Raw genomic sequence first — 18827 nt, forward strand, 5'->3', positions numbered from 1 at the left:
GTAAAAAGTCAAATTTTGAAAAGCGTATTTTGTATGAGTATAGTTTCTATTCTCATTTGCATTGTGGTTGTACTGTTTTTCATCTGAAGTTTACACCTACTTTTTTTTCTAAAAGCATAAGTCATTGAAAATATTTTAGTTTAAATGCACATGTCAAATTTCTTGCTCTCTTGAAGTCAAAAGCTCCCAAATGTTAGCTGAATTAGACTATCAGTGATTTCACCAGGTGGCTAGTGACAGTTAATATTTAGGTTGTTACCAGAACATGAAGTGTTTGTCAGGTTTTTTTTAACATACACCATGAGAATGACATTTCTTATATTACTTTAAACTATTTAATTGCAGTATCAATGCAAGATTTATTTCTTTATCTTAAAATATTAGCTATACCATGAAGTTGAGATTTGAAATTAAAAGATTACTTCTAGCTTAATTGGAGCAGGTAGGAAGTGATGGCATATAAAAGGTGAATATTTTCATATGCACAGCTGTGCATGTATTCTTAGGGCTCTGTTGGCCAAAATCTGTTGTCCTAGTAGTGCTCAGGTGCATAATTCAGTCAAATGAATCACAGATGATCCATTTTCAAAGCACTTTAGTAGTTGGGTGTCAAGGGAAAAAAGTTGTAATTTTAAGAACTTCATCTGCGAATCATGTAATGGTAGTTTTAATTTTAGCTGCCCAAATCTGTGTGGACAAAAATTATTCAGTTATAAATAAAAGATGTGTAAATCCTTATTCCAGTGTCCTTCTTTGGGGTGACAGGGAAGAGTATTAGGCGATGTTACAGGATATTGTTACAGTTTTATATTTTGTTTCTCTGTGTTAGACTTTTCTATTTGATAATACTTTTTCAAAAATGATGCTATAAAAACCCATTATTATAGAGCCATTAAAAATACAGGTCTATTATCCAGTGATTAATATCCATGACCTTTATTTTTGGATCGGCTTCATAAATATATACATTTTCTATGTCAGCCATTGTCTAGAATTTCATTTTTGTTCTGCTTTCCATTACATACCATGAATTAAATGAAATTAATTTAATCACTACTACAAACAGAAATTAAACGTGCCCTAATCCAGAGTTACGTTGTTTGCTTTTACAACTGTAAGTCATAAGTAATTAATTTTCCTTGGAAAATTAATTCGCTTACCATTCCCAGTAGCATCATATGTTGACACAGGGTTATAGATAGTTTAATATTTTTCTTCAGCATGCTGGCCTCAACTTTAGAAGACCTTAAATGAAAACAAATTAAAATTTACTCAACTGTATGTAATTTGGGGCTATTTAAAATAAGTGTTGTTGTTATTGATAGCATCCAGGTGATGACTCGAAAATTATACTCAAACTTTACAGAATGCCCATTACATATTAGCAAGTCTGAAACAATATATTTTTTAACATTGGTTATATGACAGTAGCCATTAATATTTTTTATCCCTCAATTCAGAATAAACATTTGACATGACAACCATCTAACAGCAGTAGCATGGAAAGTTTTTTTTTTACCATCACTTAACCGTCAAGAAAACAAAAGGGTTAACTTACTTGCTGGACATTTGACCACCTGGGATAGCAGGCCATCCTGTCTGATTCTTACAGAGCTTATTTTCAGTCTCTCACCTCGGTCTGTAGAAAAATTTCTGTCAAGGTCATCTTAAAACATAGAATATATTGATTGCCGTTTTGTAATTCTTTCATTCTTTCCTGTTTAATACTTTTTTTCCCCTTACTTTCCAGAAAGGCCAATGTGGAAAATGAAATAAGCAAAAGTCTTTCAGTTAAATAAGGTTTCCCCCACTGCTTTTTGAATTCTGGGGACTCAGAAAATATGCGCAAACCAAATTTAGCTTTTCTTTTGCATTTGCCAGGAGGTTATTTAGTAAGGTGATTTTTTTTTTCTGGTTCATAGAACTCTATAAAACATATAGTGTTTATTACTTTATGTATATTTATTTAAGTCACTAAGGTGAAACTCTAGTGATGGTGGCAGTGTTACAGTTTTAACAAGTGGAGCTTATTTTATAAATGTGTCTTTGTGGCAATAGCTTTCAAAAATGCACAGGGTTAGCAGTGACATGCTCTTTTGGAAAGAAAATTTGCTGTTTAATTCCAGAGTAAAAGTACTACTAGAATACAAAATCACCACTGTTTATTTTTTATTTTTTATTTTTTGGTTACTATTTATTGTTAAAGTCAACTTTAGAGTCAACTTTTAAAAAATCTGTATTTTTAAATCCAACTTTAAAAAAATCGCAGGATTTAACTAACTACATAGATTGCAAAGTTGTGTCAGGGAGAAAATGTTTGCTTGTTATCCCTATCAGAAGGGGGATGACAGGGAAGTCCCCTTCCCTATGCTTCAGAGGATTTCCCTCTGAGTGGCCTTCAGAGTCAGGATAATGGCTTTCGTCTTTATCATCATCAGACAAAATGAAAAGATTACACATGTCAAGTTATGCACATTTATGTTTTTGCTCTGACCCAAATATAGATTGTTGTACAGCCAGGTTTCAGGGAAAGCAGTCTTTCAGAAATAATTTAGGCAGCCCAAGTGATGATTATTCTAAAAACTCTATTCCTAAATCTACTATCGTATACCTGCAATACGATTACATATAAATACGTATGATAATACTGCATACATTCTTACAGTTTTTAAAAAATGCTTCTGCCTTCTTTCTGAAATGAACTGGTTTACTTTATTCTGGTTTTGAAGTGGAAAAGTAAATTCACCCTTATAGAAATTTACTAATATTAATCTGCATTTAATTTCAGAATATATTCTCTTAAAAATTAAATTTAAATGAAAAGAGTTTGTCATGTCCTTCATTAACTTTTGTGTCAAAATGAATATCTTAGAAAAACATTTTATAGCAAACTAAGAAGTGTAGAGGAATTGTGTATGTCGTGGGTGTACACAAGGAGATTGTAAGAGTGTGGAGAAAAGAGATGCTAAATTTGAGCTACATAATATTTACCCAAAACTGGCAAAGGAAAACTTTGTTAAAATATATAAAAATTATGGATTCAAGAAACAAAGCTTGGAGAAGTAAAATTTTTTACTTCTTACTTTCCATGATTATTCTGTTGATTCAAATTAGAATAGAAACAAGATTTTGTGGTAGAAATATGAATGTGCTTTTTTAAAATTTATAATGTTAAGATATAACAAAGTTCATAATTTGCTGAATGATTGTGACACATGAAAAACCATGCTGTTTGTGAGAAGTAGACAAATGTTCGTGCGTTGTAAGAACTCTGAGGAACTCTGAGCAGACTATCGCTTGAGTTTGGTCAATAAGACTTTATTTTTTACTTGCAAGCAGAGTGTAAGTAATCATAATTATTTCTAAATTGCTCCCTAAAGTATGGTAAAAGTGGGGTTTGCAGACTGCTGATACTTGTTGGAGAATTAGATTGATGTTTTATAACATGTTACTATTCAATGGAGTCCTTCGCAATGCCGTTGGGTGGAAAAGTAAATTTGTACCTAAAGAAATGTACAACTATTAATTTGTATTATATTCCACACTGTTCTTTCAAAACACTAAATTTAAATAAGTTTACACTTCTACTCACAAAGGGAATAATTAAATTAAGATGATATATAGAAAGATAAAATGGCAATTTACCACCACCTGAGATTGACAAAACTCTCCCAGGTCTTTCAAAGTGAATCATGCTCCCAGTCATTATCCCACAGTACCACGATCTTACACATTGACAGTGGGGTAAATTGGATTATATTTTTGCTTTTACTAGGAATTCAAATAAAATCATAGGCAAGATTAGGGAATACCACATTGTAATATCCTGCTTTTATGCTTCTGTTAGGGCTGTACATTAGTCTTTGGCTAATAGATCTTGCTAGATAATGCTTTTTCCTTTTGTAGCACCATTCATAGTTTGAGGCTGTCTTCAATCTGACATATAAGAACTCTGCTTCAAAAGACTGTGTATATAAGAATGTTGGAATAATTTAATACTCACATTTTGAAAGATTTAAAATGAACTGGAGATTTATGTTAATTGCAGTGGATGAATTGCCACATTTGTCCTACTAAAGTTGCTTATCAGAAGAGGAAAATGAGCAGAAGAATCTTTAAAAAGAACGTTTTGTCTCCAAATTATTTTATATTTGCATGTTAACCCAGAACTTTTTTTCTAGTCTCTATATGTATTAGAGGAGTAATTTCTGAGTTTTGTTTTTCATCAGATTTGCAGTGAAGATTAAAAACAAAAACAGAAAGAACCTCTTTGCAGTAAACATCACTACCACATTTAAGTTTGTAATTTTTAGAAGAAAGGAACACTAGTTAGAAGCTATTTAATTTTTTTGAGTTTTAATATTTGCCAAATTTATAGGAACTCTCAACATGTTTTACTTTTTCTCTCTCCATGTATGTAAACAGAATGAAGTTAAAGTTAGTGATTTCTTCCCTGGAGTGATTAAAAGTAATGTAATTTGTTTGTTAATAACAAACTTAAATTTATTTTGACATTATTGTATATTCTGTGTACTGTAATGTGGAAAACAGTACTTAAGGAATGGAGAGAAATAGACTGTTCTAGCTAATAAAAATGCTTAACTCTGGAGGGGCCACCAAGGAGTCTGTCATGATTGACAAGCATTCTAGTGGAGTCTTTCTTTCCTTTTTCTTTTCTTTTCTTTTCTTTTTTTTTTTTTTTCCCTTATAGCAGTGTTGAAGTCAGTCAAAGTATATATACAAAGCTCGGTGAATACCAGTTTCCCCAGTACAGGGGCTATTTTTTCAGGAAGTCTAACTCAAACCAGATGTTTTGCCTAGACCTAGAGTTTGTTGCTGCCAAGCATCTCATCAGAGGTCAGAGTTCTGGGCTCTGGGCCCTGCTAGAATTCTTTCACAAATTGCTATTCGGTGAGGTTTTAATCCTAATGGAAAGAATAATGTGCTTGTAAAATCTGCAGTTATTACAAACACAGTATACATATTGTGGACTTCAAATGACTACATATTTCATCCCCATAAACAGGGAATGCAGATGAATGCCTTGTGTGATAGCTTTAGACATTCTAACTAAAACGTATAGTATACAGTTTATTCCACATTAACCATTTGCATTTGTAATACCCTAATAAAAGAAACTGTTATTTTTGGGTGACAACTGGTAACCAACTTATGCCCCCCCACCACAACCAATTTTTTTAACAAGCTCTACAACCCCATACAGCTGTTTGAACACAAGAATTAAAAACATTCAGAACCAAATATTGGATATTCTCATAGGAAGATCTATGAATGCTATAGTACTAGGTGAAAAGTTCTTAAAGCAAAGACACCAGTATGCCAAGACTTAGCTATCTTATATTTGGAAACACATATAAATGTATTAAAACCAAATTCATTTATTCAAATTAGGATGAAGAGTGTTTTTCTTTGTAATGGAGAATGTGATTGGTATTTAGCTAAACATGAGTTATAGCTCTTTGGGAAAGGTTAAAGACGTGTACTGAGATTGATTATATCTCTGCATAATTAATTTTATATACAAATATTACAGATATTATTAGATGCTTACTTGGGGGCACTACTGCTGCTGATTATAAGCCTGAGAGAAATTCTCAGATAAAGGTAGGCGTGTGAAACCAGAGAATCACAATTTGGCTTAGAAATAAGGAGGTTAATTAAACTATCCTGCCGCAATTAAATAAATCTGCAGTTAAGTTAGATTTGGCAAATTTTTATCAAAACAGTGAAAGCCCAAATTTCTGAAAATGAGAAATTGAACTGTAAAATAAAAGTTTTAAAGACAGATTCTAATGTCTCTGAATTACTCCTTAACATATGAAAGCAGTTTTTGGTTTGAACAGTTTGTAGCATTTATTTGGGGGTGGGAGTCTAATTTCTAAATACCTTTTTGTTTTTATATTTAAGTAACAATATGGGGTATAATAAATATGTAAACAAAACTTAGTCTTCAAGCAAATAAAAATTGGTTAACTGTGGGATCCCCCAAAATTTTAATGAAACATTAAAATTTTAACCACAATTTTTATTTTTACCTCTCATTTATATAAAAGAAAATCAATTTTTATTTTTACCTCTCATTTATATAAAAGAAAATCAAAATTGATATCTCTACTGCCCAGACAGACAATTGCATTGGTGTTGAGAGGAGTCATCATTTATATGAACTTAAAGTCTCTTCGTTGCTGCCAGCAAATGGGGGAAAAAAAAAAAGACTTGTTGAAGTATGTGATGTTAAAAAAAAAAAAAAGTTTGGAGGATATTTGTGCTTTACCACTTTCTAAGTTGTGGAACAATTTTAAAATTCTATTTTCTGATTAATCTTTCTGCTGTTGTGTGTCTCTGAAGATACGGTATGCCGGCAGATCTTCTGCAGAGTATTTTCTGAAAGAAAAGTGATGTGCATCTCAATGAATGCTATCTCTCTTCCACAAAATCTCTCATAGTATGTCATACCTAGGACTCTGTCATTTAATATCACTTTATTGTATAATTGCCAATAAGGGACTTTTTCTTGGAAGAAAGGTGCAATATTAATGCACAGTATTTTTATTATCTTTGGTATTCTGAAAAGCAAAATAATGTTTTTCATATGTTCAATAATTTCACCCCCATAAAGCTAGGGGATACCATCATCAATGTCTGTAGAGACGGTGAGAATAAATGCCAAAACTTCAGGCTACATTTCATTCTGTATGGCATAATCCATTCAAGTGCAATTAAAAAAAGTAGTCTAAGACTGTGATCACTTAATGAGAAACAAACAATTTCATATTAATGAGTTCCCATTTGCCAATAATTCTGTCATTTGTAACTTGAATCAGTCATCACCCTGCAAATAGCCCTTTCAAGACATTATTTGCAATTTTGTCCTTTGTTTTCTGTCCTTGATGTTGTGAAAATGGCTGTCTACTGTTACAGGAATGAAAAGAGATCCCGTTCAAACATCTTTTGTGTTTCCACTTTCAGTGAAAAATGTTTTTCAAACCTGCAGCTGGTTATTTCTGCAGGAGTTCCCACTTATGCTCAGATTTGATTGACATTTTGAAATGGCAGCTTTTCATGAAAAGCTGTTAACTTGTAGAATTCAGTTATGGTACTAAGACAGACTGACTTTGTTCTGTGGCTGGGACCTGTCCAAACTAAATAGAACCCTGCATCTGAATTTAATAGTGCTACTCAGCCAAGATAGGGCACTTTTGCTTTTTTTCCCTTCAAAACTCTGATGCTTCTTATATGTTCTAAAACTAACTTGATGAGTATTCATCCCAACATCTTTCTGTTCTGTAATTGCTTTAATTGACATATATAGTCATTCTCTTGTTCCCTCCCTTGAACATGTAATGGACTAGGACAGTGCTTTAAGATATAATGCTAATTGAGAAGAACTTCTTAATTTATAACTAGTGTTACAGAGCACAGAAAATTTAAGAATATTGTAACTCTTCCAGTATCGAAGATCTAAAATTTTTGGAAACATATTACTACTAAAGCTGTAGATTCATTATGTGAAAAATAGTTTGCATTTGGTACTATACAAATATATAGTTTATTAACATTTTTCATTCATTTACTCAATTATACCTACAATTTCAAGGGAAATGTGCTATAAACCCCACAAATCACAAAGTACATGATCCCTGCCCTTAAGGAACTTTGAATTCTATATCTTCTCATTATACTTAACAGAGAATTAATGCTTCCAAGTGTGCCAATTTATAAAATTATTTAGTGATAATCTTTAATTTTTCAAATGGCCAACTGTTCCTGTATTTGATTTCCATATAACACTCTCATGAGATGCATGGGAAAATTTAGTATCCTAGGCCTCTTGTGCTTCTTTTTGTGGTCTTGTGTCATCTGTTAAGAAAGGTAAAAACCTGGTTTCACTTCCAAGTGTTTGGGCATTATTGGTGTTATATGGAGCCATTAACCCTGAATAGCTGTATGTGATACCTGGTTTCACCTGTCTTAAGAGAGAGGGCTGTGACATACAATGACTATAGACCCAGATCACCCTTATGAAGCCTTGATCACCCGTTTGAAGCACTGATCTTCGCCTTCTCAGCTCACACACCTGAAGTTGAATTGAAGTAGTTGACTCAAGATGACTCTAGTTCGTGTTAACTGTAGCTTGCTTATTGCTGCGGCTTTACTCTTAGGTAGCTAATTTCCACAGCATATCCATAAGAGCACAAGCTAGTGCTACATAGTATGCCCTCTGAGAATGTTGGTGTAAAAATACAGTGTTTTAATTTTTATAGCTCTGAAAAAACTTCAGGGTTGAAGTGGTTGAAATATTGGCCAAAATTATAGTCGTAGTATTATTCCTGGATTTTAATATCACACCCTTGTTATCATACAGCTTAGATATTTGAAATAAAACCATACATATCCAGGATTTCAGAGGATCGGTAAAACTTTACAATGCACTGTTAGTAAAAGTAATATAACTTTGAAGTCATATGGCGATTTCAGAATCAAAATTACTTTTAAATAGTTTAAAATCACTTTTTTATTTTATGGAGCAATTTTAGAATCTTAACATGACATTTATTAGGAATATCCATGGACCCACAGTCAGTGAACAGGTAGCCAAAAGGGCATTCCTCTGTCCTTCTGAGGGAGTGTAAACTGATTTAACTGTTTCAGTGTGCAGACTGACAGTGTGTATCAAGGTCCTCAAAATGTCATGCTTTGTTTTGACCAGTTCTCTTTTGAGCATTATGTCTTAAGCAAGTAAATTGTTATGCATAAACATGTTTTTATAGTGTTACCTATAATCATTGAAAACTGGAAAAGCAAAGAAAATGTTCAATAAAAAAGACATTAAAATTTATTCATATAATTGAATAATCTGCAATCATTTAAAATTAAGCTTCCAAACAATTTTTAATAAAATGTGAAAATAAAATGTTCAAATAGTTAAAAGCTGGGTTCACATTTGTATTATAGAAGAAAAATATGCCTAGGAAAACCTGAAGGAAAAATCTCTAAATGTTAAGATGAGTTGCCCCAGGTGATAAGATTGTGTGTATTATTTTCTTCTTCTCTTTATGCATTTGTGCACTGCTCTAATTTGCTGTAATTAAAACATGTAACTTTTTTTCCCCTAAGGAGAAAAAAGGATTTATTAAGTGAGAAATCCAGAAAAAAATAATGACACATTGGAATGTAGGAATCCTGTTTTCTAATTTCTTTCAGGGTAGCTTCAGTTCTTGAAGAATGGCCCTAGTTCAAGAGGTGAAAAATAGTTATCTGCAGGTCTATTCCACTAGCAGAGTATTTTTGCTTGTCTAGCATTAAAATTTTTAAATAATGTGAATTTGAAGGTCGTTAGGGCACAAGCCTTTCCAGTTTACCCTAAGCCTTGACATCTTTCTCTTGTACCTGTGTGATTTCAACATTTGTGTAACCTCCCAGGCCTCTGAGATGCAAATGTTGTATTTTTCCAGCTCTGTGCCTAATGCTGAATACCTTTGTCGTAATAGTAGAATGGTCCACTCCAAGTATGGGATTTTGGGGTTTTTTTCCTTACTCAGCATATGGTAATGGTCATGGTGATCATAACATTTTTTTGTTGAGCCCTTTTGTATACCCAGTTTATAATAAAGTATATTATTCTATCTAGTTCTAATAATTCTGTATGGCTAGGTGCTGTTATTTTCCCCATTTCCTAGATAAAACAACTTGAAGCACAAAGAGATTAAGAATCTGTTAATAGTAGACGCAAGATTTGAAACTAAGACTACCTGGATTCAAAATCTGTGCTCTTAATATCGATAACTAAGTTATATGCAGAATGATTATATTTTAGCATCTCTGGAAGTCTTTAACCAGTAATAATCTTATTTTATTGAAGAGAGGACTCAGTAACAATTGCTTTTCCTGTTTCTGTATGTCATAAACGACATGGTGTTATTTAGTGCTCTCATTAAACAAATTGTTAAAAATGCATCCTTTAATACTTTTATTAAAACAATAAACCACGTTATTTTAAATGTATAGTAGTTGTATGTTGTATGTTAAGATATGGAGAGAAAATACTGTTTACTATGGAAACTTGATGTAAATATTCTCTGCCCCAAGGAATGGTACACTTATATAAAATTATATTAGCTTAAAATGTGTAATTCTGATATACTCAGCTTTTGTTGCATAACATATTCAGGAATATAACCCCTACAATAACTATCTAAGTGTATAAAAAGAAAGCTGTCTGTTAAATAATTTGATATTCAACTTTCATGGTTTTATATGCCTAATGCCTATTCTTCAAATACATGTTTTGGTTTGCCTTTCGGTTCTATTTTGGCAAAAGAAACCAGTTTGGGAGATTCTGATTAGAGGGATAAAATTGGCTTCTATATGGAGCAGAAAATAATGTTTCAAAATTTTTAATACTTTCAGGAGGGTTAAATCACTTAACTCTTTGTATCTGACCCATTTAGGAAATGTGACATGCCTTTTCTTTATTTTTGTTTTTGAGATGGAGTCTCGCTCTGTCGCCAGGCTGAAGTGCAGTGGCGCAATCTTAGCTCACTACAACTTCCGCTTGCCTGGGTTCAAGCAATTCTCCTGCCTCAGCCTCCCAAGTAGCTGGGACTACAGGTGCCCGCCACCACGCCTAGAATTTTTGTATTCTTAGCAGAGACGGGGTTTCACCATGTTGGCCAGGATGATCTTGATCTCTTGACCTCGTGATCCAACTGCCTCAGCCTCCCAAAGTGCTGGGATTACAGGCATGAGCCACTGCACCTGGCCTTGACATGCCATTTTAAAGGTAATTTTTTACAAGTTATGGGAAAAGGAAGAAAGTCACAGAAGTAATTTCTGCTTTAAACTCTTTAAGGAGAAAGTATTCATTATGCAGATACAAAACATTTATTACACTAGTAGTACATAGAAAATTAGAGAAGAATAAGGACGTAAAACCCTGCCACTGATGGATGACCGTTTGGAGGTGTATAGGAAGTAAATGTTCTAAGTTCATGCATGTCGAAAAAGGTATTTTGCCCTCCTGCTTGATTAATAGTTCAGTGGATGTAGAATTTTAGGTTGCAAATATTTTTTCCTTAGTGATTTTTTTGCATCCATTCTTTTGCCTTCTACCACCCGGTGGTATTGATGGCAGTCTGATGCTCATTCCTTTGAGGGCGACCTATGTTTTTAATTTCTGGAAGTTTGGGGTGTTTTTGTTTTTTTGTAGGTGTTCCGTGGGTTTTTTTTTTTTCCATCTTTATATGCCTAGATGCTCATGTCTTTTTATTAATTGGGTTGGACACTTCTTGTACCTTTTGTAATCTAAACATGTCCTTCACTTCTGGGAAATTATCTTTTGCTATATATTTGATTTCTTATTCAATATTGGACTGTTAGGACCAGACTTCACAGTTGAAAACTCAGACTTGGGAAAAGGATCCCCAATCCTTAAGATGTGAGAATTAATGATTTGGGAGGATCTTTAAGGATTAAGGAGATTCAATTGTGGCAGTGTGTGGCAGAATTTTTGCCTCTTCTCTTGTTCTCCTACCTCAGTATACATGGTTAGGGGACTCCCTGCTCTCTCCCAGGCATGATACTGGGGACTTAGGGTCTCAAGACTTGCAGTTCCAGCATTAAAGACATTATGGAGCAGGGACCTGATTCAGCACCTCAGCTTTCTATCAGGATTGATTAGCTTTTGCTATCGTTCCCATGGCATACTGTGCAGAAGGCCAACATCTGTGTGAAGCCAACCTGCTGGGAATCAGTCTTTGGCATGTCAATTCGTTCTTAGGGGGCAACCGTTTTATATTGTGACTTTGAGTTAATGCCCTAGATCCTGTCCACTATGGTCTCTGACATATCCCAAGTCAGACCTCTCTAGAGGGTCTGCCTGACAGGAGCCACTTAACTGTGTCCCTATTATGTATGTGTCAGCCTACAACTTCTTCCTTCTGAGTTTTCTTACTCAAGACACCTAATACTGAAGTTTTGAGGCAAATGTCTGTTCCTAGCCATTGAACTTTCTCTAGTAGCAGGTACATCATAGAAGATTTGGCAAGGGAAAATACCCTGGCCTTTACGTTTTAAACCATGTTTCCATTTCTGTTGAACTTTACTGGGGAAAAATTGTAGAACTTGAGCCTTTAAATTTAATCTCTGTTGAGATGAAAACGTTTCATAGGTGAGTTATCAGTAGTTGAAAAGTATACATGACTCTTAGTAGTAGCTATTATTAAAACAATGATGGACGCTAGCATGGTTTAAGTCACTGACAACATGTGGTTTTTCTATGCTGTCTAAACATTGGTTCCTTTAATATGTTTCTAACTTTGTTCCGTGGCTTGACAAACACTAATTCCTTTTCTACTTTTTTTTTTTTTAACCTCTGGGAAGATATTGCTTCTGTGCATTTCACACTGTAGAGAGAAACTTGCCTCATTGTGACCCCTAACCTATGTAGTAAATCCTCTAAAATTAATTTTGGTTCCTTCTGATCTGTGCCCCATGTGACTCCCCCCAAGATTTCATTATTAGATTTTGACAGCCTTTTAAATTTGTAAATGCCACAAATTTGTCACTAGAGATGAATGGGTAAAAAGAAAATTCCTTGCAGTGGAGGATATGGGTAAAATATTTCAAGTGACAGATCTGCATCAATAATGTTAATGTTTATGGGGTGATGAAAACCATATAAGTCTTAAGCCAGAATCTTGTTTCAGCTGAGTCCCAGAAATTTTGACCACAGAAGCCAAGGCACATTCCGTTTATTCCAACAAGTGTTTTTTCACATCCTTTCCAACTGTCTGAAAGACAATTGTCACTCTTAAATGCCTGAAACTTTAGATGCTTTTTCTGCTGGATTAGTTAAAAGCAATGGAAACATTGTCTACTGTGGTCAGGATGACTTTTGTCTTGCCTTGAGTTCCTAAAATGGAGAGCAAATTTGACAATGTTATTTTGCCCTCTACTGTTTATGTTCATCATCTGGCAAAGTTTTCAAGAAATTTTGCATCATTCTGACTGACTTCTGAAGCCTTACTTTCATGCCAGAAGGTTGCCTTTGCTGAACACTGAGTGGTCACAGGGCCAGAGGCGTTGTCTCTTACTGATACCAAAGGAGTTCTCTACCTTGAGTGGCTTCTGATGCCAGTGCAGAAGAGCATTAGTATTTGAGCAATTGAGAAGTACATTCAGAGGAAATTTAGAGAAAAAGATTATTGAAATTATCCCAATTATGATGCCAACTAACATATGTATGTGATTATTTTTAACTAAAGAAGGATAAAGAACTTTGAACCTCAATAGTGTGGTTGTCTATTTATTTGCATATTTTGATTTTTAAATAATGAACAAAAAGGATTCATTCAAAGCAAAGCTATTTTAAACTTTCCCTGAAAAGTTAAAAGTGGTTCTTTGGGAAAAGAAGGAAAAAAGATTTTAAAAAAATTACCACTGTCCCACCTTCACCCAAGTGTATACAGGAGGTTTCCATGACTTTATATATTAACAAGCTTATTTCTTTACTAAAGTTATGTGGATATATTGATAAAGAGATAATAAGCTTGTTATTGTTATCTCTAACTTCTAGGCTCAAGCGACTCTCCCACCTCAACTTCCTGAGTAGCTAGGACTACAGGTGCACCACCACACCCAGCTAATTTTTAATTTTTTTTGTAAAGTTAGGGTCTCACTATGTTGCCCAGGCTGATCTCAAGCTCCTGACCTCAAGAGATCCTCATGCCTTGGCCTTCCAAAGTGCTGGTATTATAGGTGTGAGCCACTGCTCCTGGCCAGTATAAATATTAATATGTTCTGGTGTTAGTACTGTAAAATGGATTTTCTTACGTAGAGCTATTGAAGAACTTTAAAACTTCCTGTAGATTCTCTGTAACATTTTGTATTTTGCCCCTTAGAATAAAAAACGGCTGCACACAGATTATGAATATTTCTCTGGAAATTCAGCCCTGTAATAGACATTTGTGGAGTACCTGTCATTAAAGATTAAGCACCTGGTCTGATGAAAATTACTAGATATGCGTAAGAAAAATTCTGGAAGCAACATTCTTTGTAAAACTAGTGGGTAGTTTTCACCTCTTTTTTTTTTTTTTTTTTTTTTTCAAAATAATTTCAGAATTATTTCCATATGACCACTGCAAAAGAGTTGTTTTGTTTTTCTTTGTTTACTTAGCTGCTTACAATATATACACATTTCCACTTTATTCCTTGATGTTACTGGTTCTTCTTCCTACCACACCCTGCCTCTCTGCCAAAGTTTTAGATGTTTACAGTGCTCTTCCCATCTGCATGCTAGACAGTTTCTACCTTAAATACTTCACGATTGACCTCTTGCCTGAACTCCAAACTCCATATATCCACCTGCCATCTTTACCTTTCAGTTTGGAAGTCTAATTGGCTTCTCAAACTTAACATGTCTAGAAAAAAACTGTTGACGTCCCTCCACTAATCCCCCCCACCGAAGTTTTAAAATTAAAACCACAATACTGTCTTATCCTTCCCCATTTCTATTAATGGCATCATCATCTGCCCAATTAGTAAAACTGCAAACCTGTTGTTGTTAAAAACTTCTTGTTATTAAGACTGTTTATTCTTCCTTTTGCTTCATCATTTTCTACTATTAACTCCATCTGCTTCTTTCCTTCTTTTTCCTCCAGCTACCTGACTCTAGGCAGCCATCATCTCCCTCTTGATATACTGAGAAAGTCTCTTACCAGGACTTCCTGTTTTCACTTTTGTCTTTTTAAAATCCATTTTCTACAGCATAATTTTACAAAAGTATGTCAGATCCCATCTCTGTTCTCGTTGTCTTTGGAATAAAATTCAAACTCCTTGCCATGGAGACTTACAAGAGCTTGTCTACTCCCCAGCCTTATTTCTTAGTACTTTCCCCTTTTTTTGGTTATGTCTCAGCCACATTGCCCTCCTTTCAGTTTCAACACTGTAGCTTGTTACTATGTCTGGCCATTAAAAACAGTAGATATTTATTACAAACTTACTTTTAGGGACCAGACACTACTGCCTCAAGAGAAGGAAAGAAATTTTGTTAGAATATTATAAAAGGGTGGCATGTAAAGTAGCTAGACTGCCTTATCTCCATTTCTTCTCAGTGTCAGAAAACTGTCAAACTAAAATGGAAATAAATTGCTGATTCACTTTAAAACCCAAACTTAAATAAACTGTCAGTTCTAAGCTGAGATTTACTCCAATGGAATATTCCCTTGATGGGTTGAAAATGAATAAGATGAATTATCTGAGTCCTGATCTTGCTCATAGAGCTGTTTCTTTCTTTAAGGACCAACATTTGGTTCCTATACCCTAGGATTCTCTCCCTGGAAAAGAGGAGTTAGTAATATCCATATATCTTTTCTAAATTTCAGAATTCTTCAATTTGTATTTTCTTTAACTCTGTGACCTAGCCCTTGTCCATGGCACAGTTAGTGTGTGGGTCAAATGGGTGTGGTTTCAACTAATTCTCCCAGAACCTGAGATATTGAAGGAAAATGAGTCCTACTACATTGAACATTAAAGAAAAGATTATGTCTAAAGGCAACATTTTCATATACATTTTTCCCAAATCTATTAATTGCATCAAGGTATGTGTCTGTACCAACGTATGCTGTTGGACCTTTCTGTTAGAGGTGCTTAACTGGTTTCTGACCATGTCAGTTATAAGATAGAGAATCTGTCTGTGGTAAATGGCATCCCATAAATGAGTTTCATAAGGCTTGACCTGGGAGCTGGCATGTCAGGACTTCCTAGTGTGTCCTTGCATACTGTTTCCAAATCTCCCAGCTTCTTTGGTATCTTTTTATTGTATGACAAGATGCCATACTTTAGTTCATGTTTGAAGTGACAGAAGCTTAAGTTTTGAGTTCTCAGGAAAAGAAAAACTTAAGCATTTCTAATTAAAGCATCAGAGATTAGTCTGACTAGGGTGTGAGTTAACAGGAATTCTTTATTGACCTAAAAACCTACCCAGAAACTATTTGCATGAGAATTTGGCAGCTTGGAGTGGGAGGGCCTGTGGCTATGGTCAGTCTTAACATGTTAGGACATCTTAAATTTCACTTTAAAATTTCTGAGTTTGCTGTTGATTGATGCCTGCTAAGAAAGCATTTCTATAATAGGAATTGAGATTGTGCTGCTGTAATGCCCTCAAGCAATGCCATGTCACCAGTATCTCCTCCTATTTTAGGGCAATTCTTTTCCTTAAACCAAATTCCCAGCTTCAGCAAGAAGAATCCAAAAGCTGAACTGTTAGAAATTTGTCCCTGGTTTTTCCTTCCTTTACCCAATTTATTGAGTACCTACTATGTACTAAGAAGCATGGTGTTAAGAAGTGGCAATACAAAGAAAAGTCTAAATGGCCAGCAAATGCACAAAGAGATCTTCAACTAAACCAGTACTTAAGGAAATACAAATTAAAGCAGCAGTAAGAGTGAGTACGTACTATGTACCAGGATACAATAACAAACAAATCATATTTATTTACTTACACACATACACACCTGTGTGCATCAGGTAATAAATACTATGGATAAAATAGGAAATGGGGATAGGAATAGTATGGGAGGCAGAGTTTTGCAGCCTGGTCTTCACTGCCACCAGTGCAGGAGGCTAGGTGTGGAGGATCATTGCAGATCACATGGAGTGCCTGGGCTCTGTCGCCATGGTTATGTAGAGATGGGACATGGAGGCGAAAAGAAACCTTTCCTTTCCATATTAACTCTCTGACTCCACATTAATGTGGATCCTGTCCTGGCAGTGTCAGCCTCAGGTCTAATTTGGAAAGTTTACTGTCTATAATAATAATGGGCTTGAAGCCAATTCATATCTGACTACATGTGTGGCCACCTACATGTATGTGTATTTGGGAAGAGAAAATGTATCTTTAGAACTTACTGCTGGAAACATTAGCAAGGAGCCTTTTTTCTACATTTGGAGAAGAAAAGCCTTTTTTTATTATTATGCATTAATACTCTTTTTTTCTCCAACCTCTGTCTCCTCAAATAATTTAAACATGGCTGTCAAAATTTCTGAACACCAGGAGGATGCCTCCCTGCCTTCCCTCCCTCCTTCCCTCTATTTCTGTCTCTCTCTTTCTGTGTCTCTCACACACAACCATAGTTTCAGATCAGATTTTCTACACACTGTTTTAATTTATTAGAAGGGATAAATTCTTTCTTATGGCTAAAAGTTTGCACTCTTGATTTTTCTAAAGTCCACTTTTATGACTAAGCTATAAATCTCTAAAAATAGAGATTTACAGTGGAAATGTCAACTCCTTTGTATTGTGTCAGGTCAAAATGTGTAGCTAATTGGTGTGCATTTGTTCATGCATATGTCATGAGCCAGAACTATGTTTTAGCCCAGTGACCACACATGGGGGCAGTTAGGTGTGGTCCAGTTCAGATATGCTAATGTTTTCTTTGTTTATGGTAAATTAGAATAGTGCAAGGTACTGGTTTGGAAAAATATGTGGGCAAGGCAGACATTTAGGATTTATGAACCTTTACTTAGCCAGTATTGCCCTGTCATTCCTCCACCATATCGACCTATATCCACTAGGGGACATAAGAGCACCTACTGGAGGAAAGAATGAAAGTCTGTCTACATTAAAATTTAAACACAGGACTCTTAGATAACATACAAAAAGACTCATTTTTTTAGTTTCATGATTCATAAAGAAGTTATACATTTTGTTTAATTTTAATCATCACCAGAAACTTTTAAAGGCAGGATCAGTATCTTAATGTCTATTTATGGAATGAGAACCAAACAAGCAGCTAACTAGCAAGGTTGTGTCATTAACTGAGTACCCATGTGGTCTACAGAAGCTATGCTGAGAATGATTCTGGCTTTACAAAATACTTTATATAGAAAAGGATTACCTTTTAGAGTCAGGAGGTGAGACATCTTGGGAGCACATCTGCTATCATATTCCAGTGGACAAAAACCAGAAGTGTTCTATATTTTGCACCCCGGCCACTAGCTATGAAACCCGAGAGACAGATGTTAAGGGCACTGCTGTTGTCTTCTAAACTGATTATCTGGCCTACCAGGTTAGAAACTTAGAAACTTAGGTTGTATTTTTAACTTACGGTTCTTTTTTTTTGGTATGATCTACCTACAGAAAAAATGCAAAGATTTTAAGTGATACAGTCCTTATTGACAATTTTTGCTTTTTAATTGGAATTTTTACTAACATTTAATATAAGTATTAATATAATTGAATTAAGGTCTACAGTTTTGCTGTTTGCTTTCTGTTTGTCCCATCTGCTTTTTGATCCTTTCTTGTTCCTTTTCTGCCTTATTTTGGCAGAAAATCAAATCATTTTTAGTTTTCCATTTTAATTCTATTGACTTTTCAGCTATACTTCTTTGCATTTTTTTTTAAAGTGGTTACTCTAGGGATTATAATACACATTCATATCTTCTCACAGTCAACAGTGGTTAATATTTTACCACCTCAACTCCTTCTTTGTGCTACATATATATCTCTATATATATCTATATATGCATTCATCAATTGTTATATATATATATATCCTAGAATACCATGTTTTACTTTTTGCTTTCTGGTTGTATGTCTTTTAAGTAAAATTAGAATAAACACACACAATTTTATATTTACCCATATATTTTCCAGCTGGTGTCAATTTCCTTTAGTCTGCAAAATTCTCTTTAAAATTTTTTTGTAGTGTAGGTCTGCTGGCAGTGAGATCTCATTTATCTAAAAATCCCTTTTCCGTTATCTTTAAAGATACAGAATTTGAGGTTGACAAGTGGTTGTGTGTGTA

At 34.5% G+C, this 18827-nt stretch overlaps 1 protein-coding gene across 2 annotated transcripts in view; it reads left to right on the forward strand.

The window, feature by feature from the left end:
* The window catches only part of SRBD1 (S1 RNA binding domain 1), a 227531-nt gene that overhangs the window by 157387 nt on the left and 51317 nt on the right, over nt 1–18827 (forward strand). The window lies entirely within an intron of this gene.

The sequence above is a fragment of the Symphalangus syndactylus genome, chromosome 14 (genome assembly GCF_028878055.3).
Source record: "Symphalangus syndactylus isolate Jambi chromosome 14, NHGRI_mSymSyn1-v2.1_pri, whole genome shotgun sequence".
In the NCBI taxonomy this organism is placed as follows: domain Eukaryota; kingdom Metazoa; phylum Chordata; class Mammalia; order Primates; family Hylobatidae; genus Symphalangus; species Symphalangus syndactylus.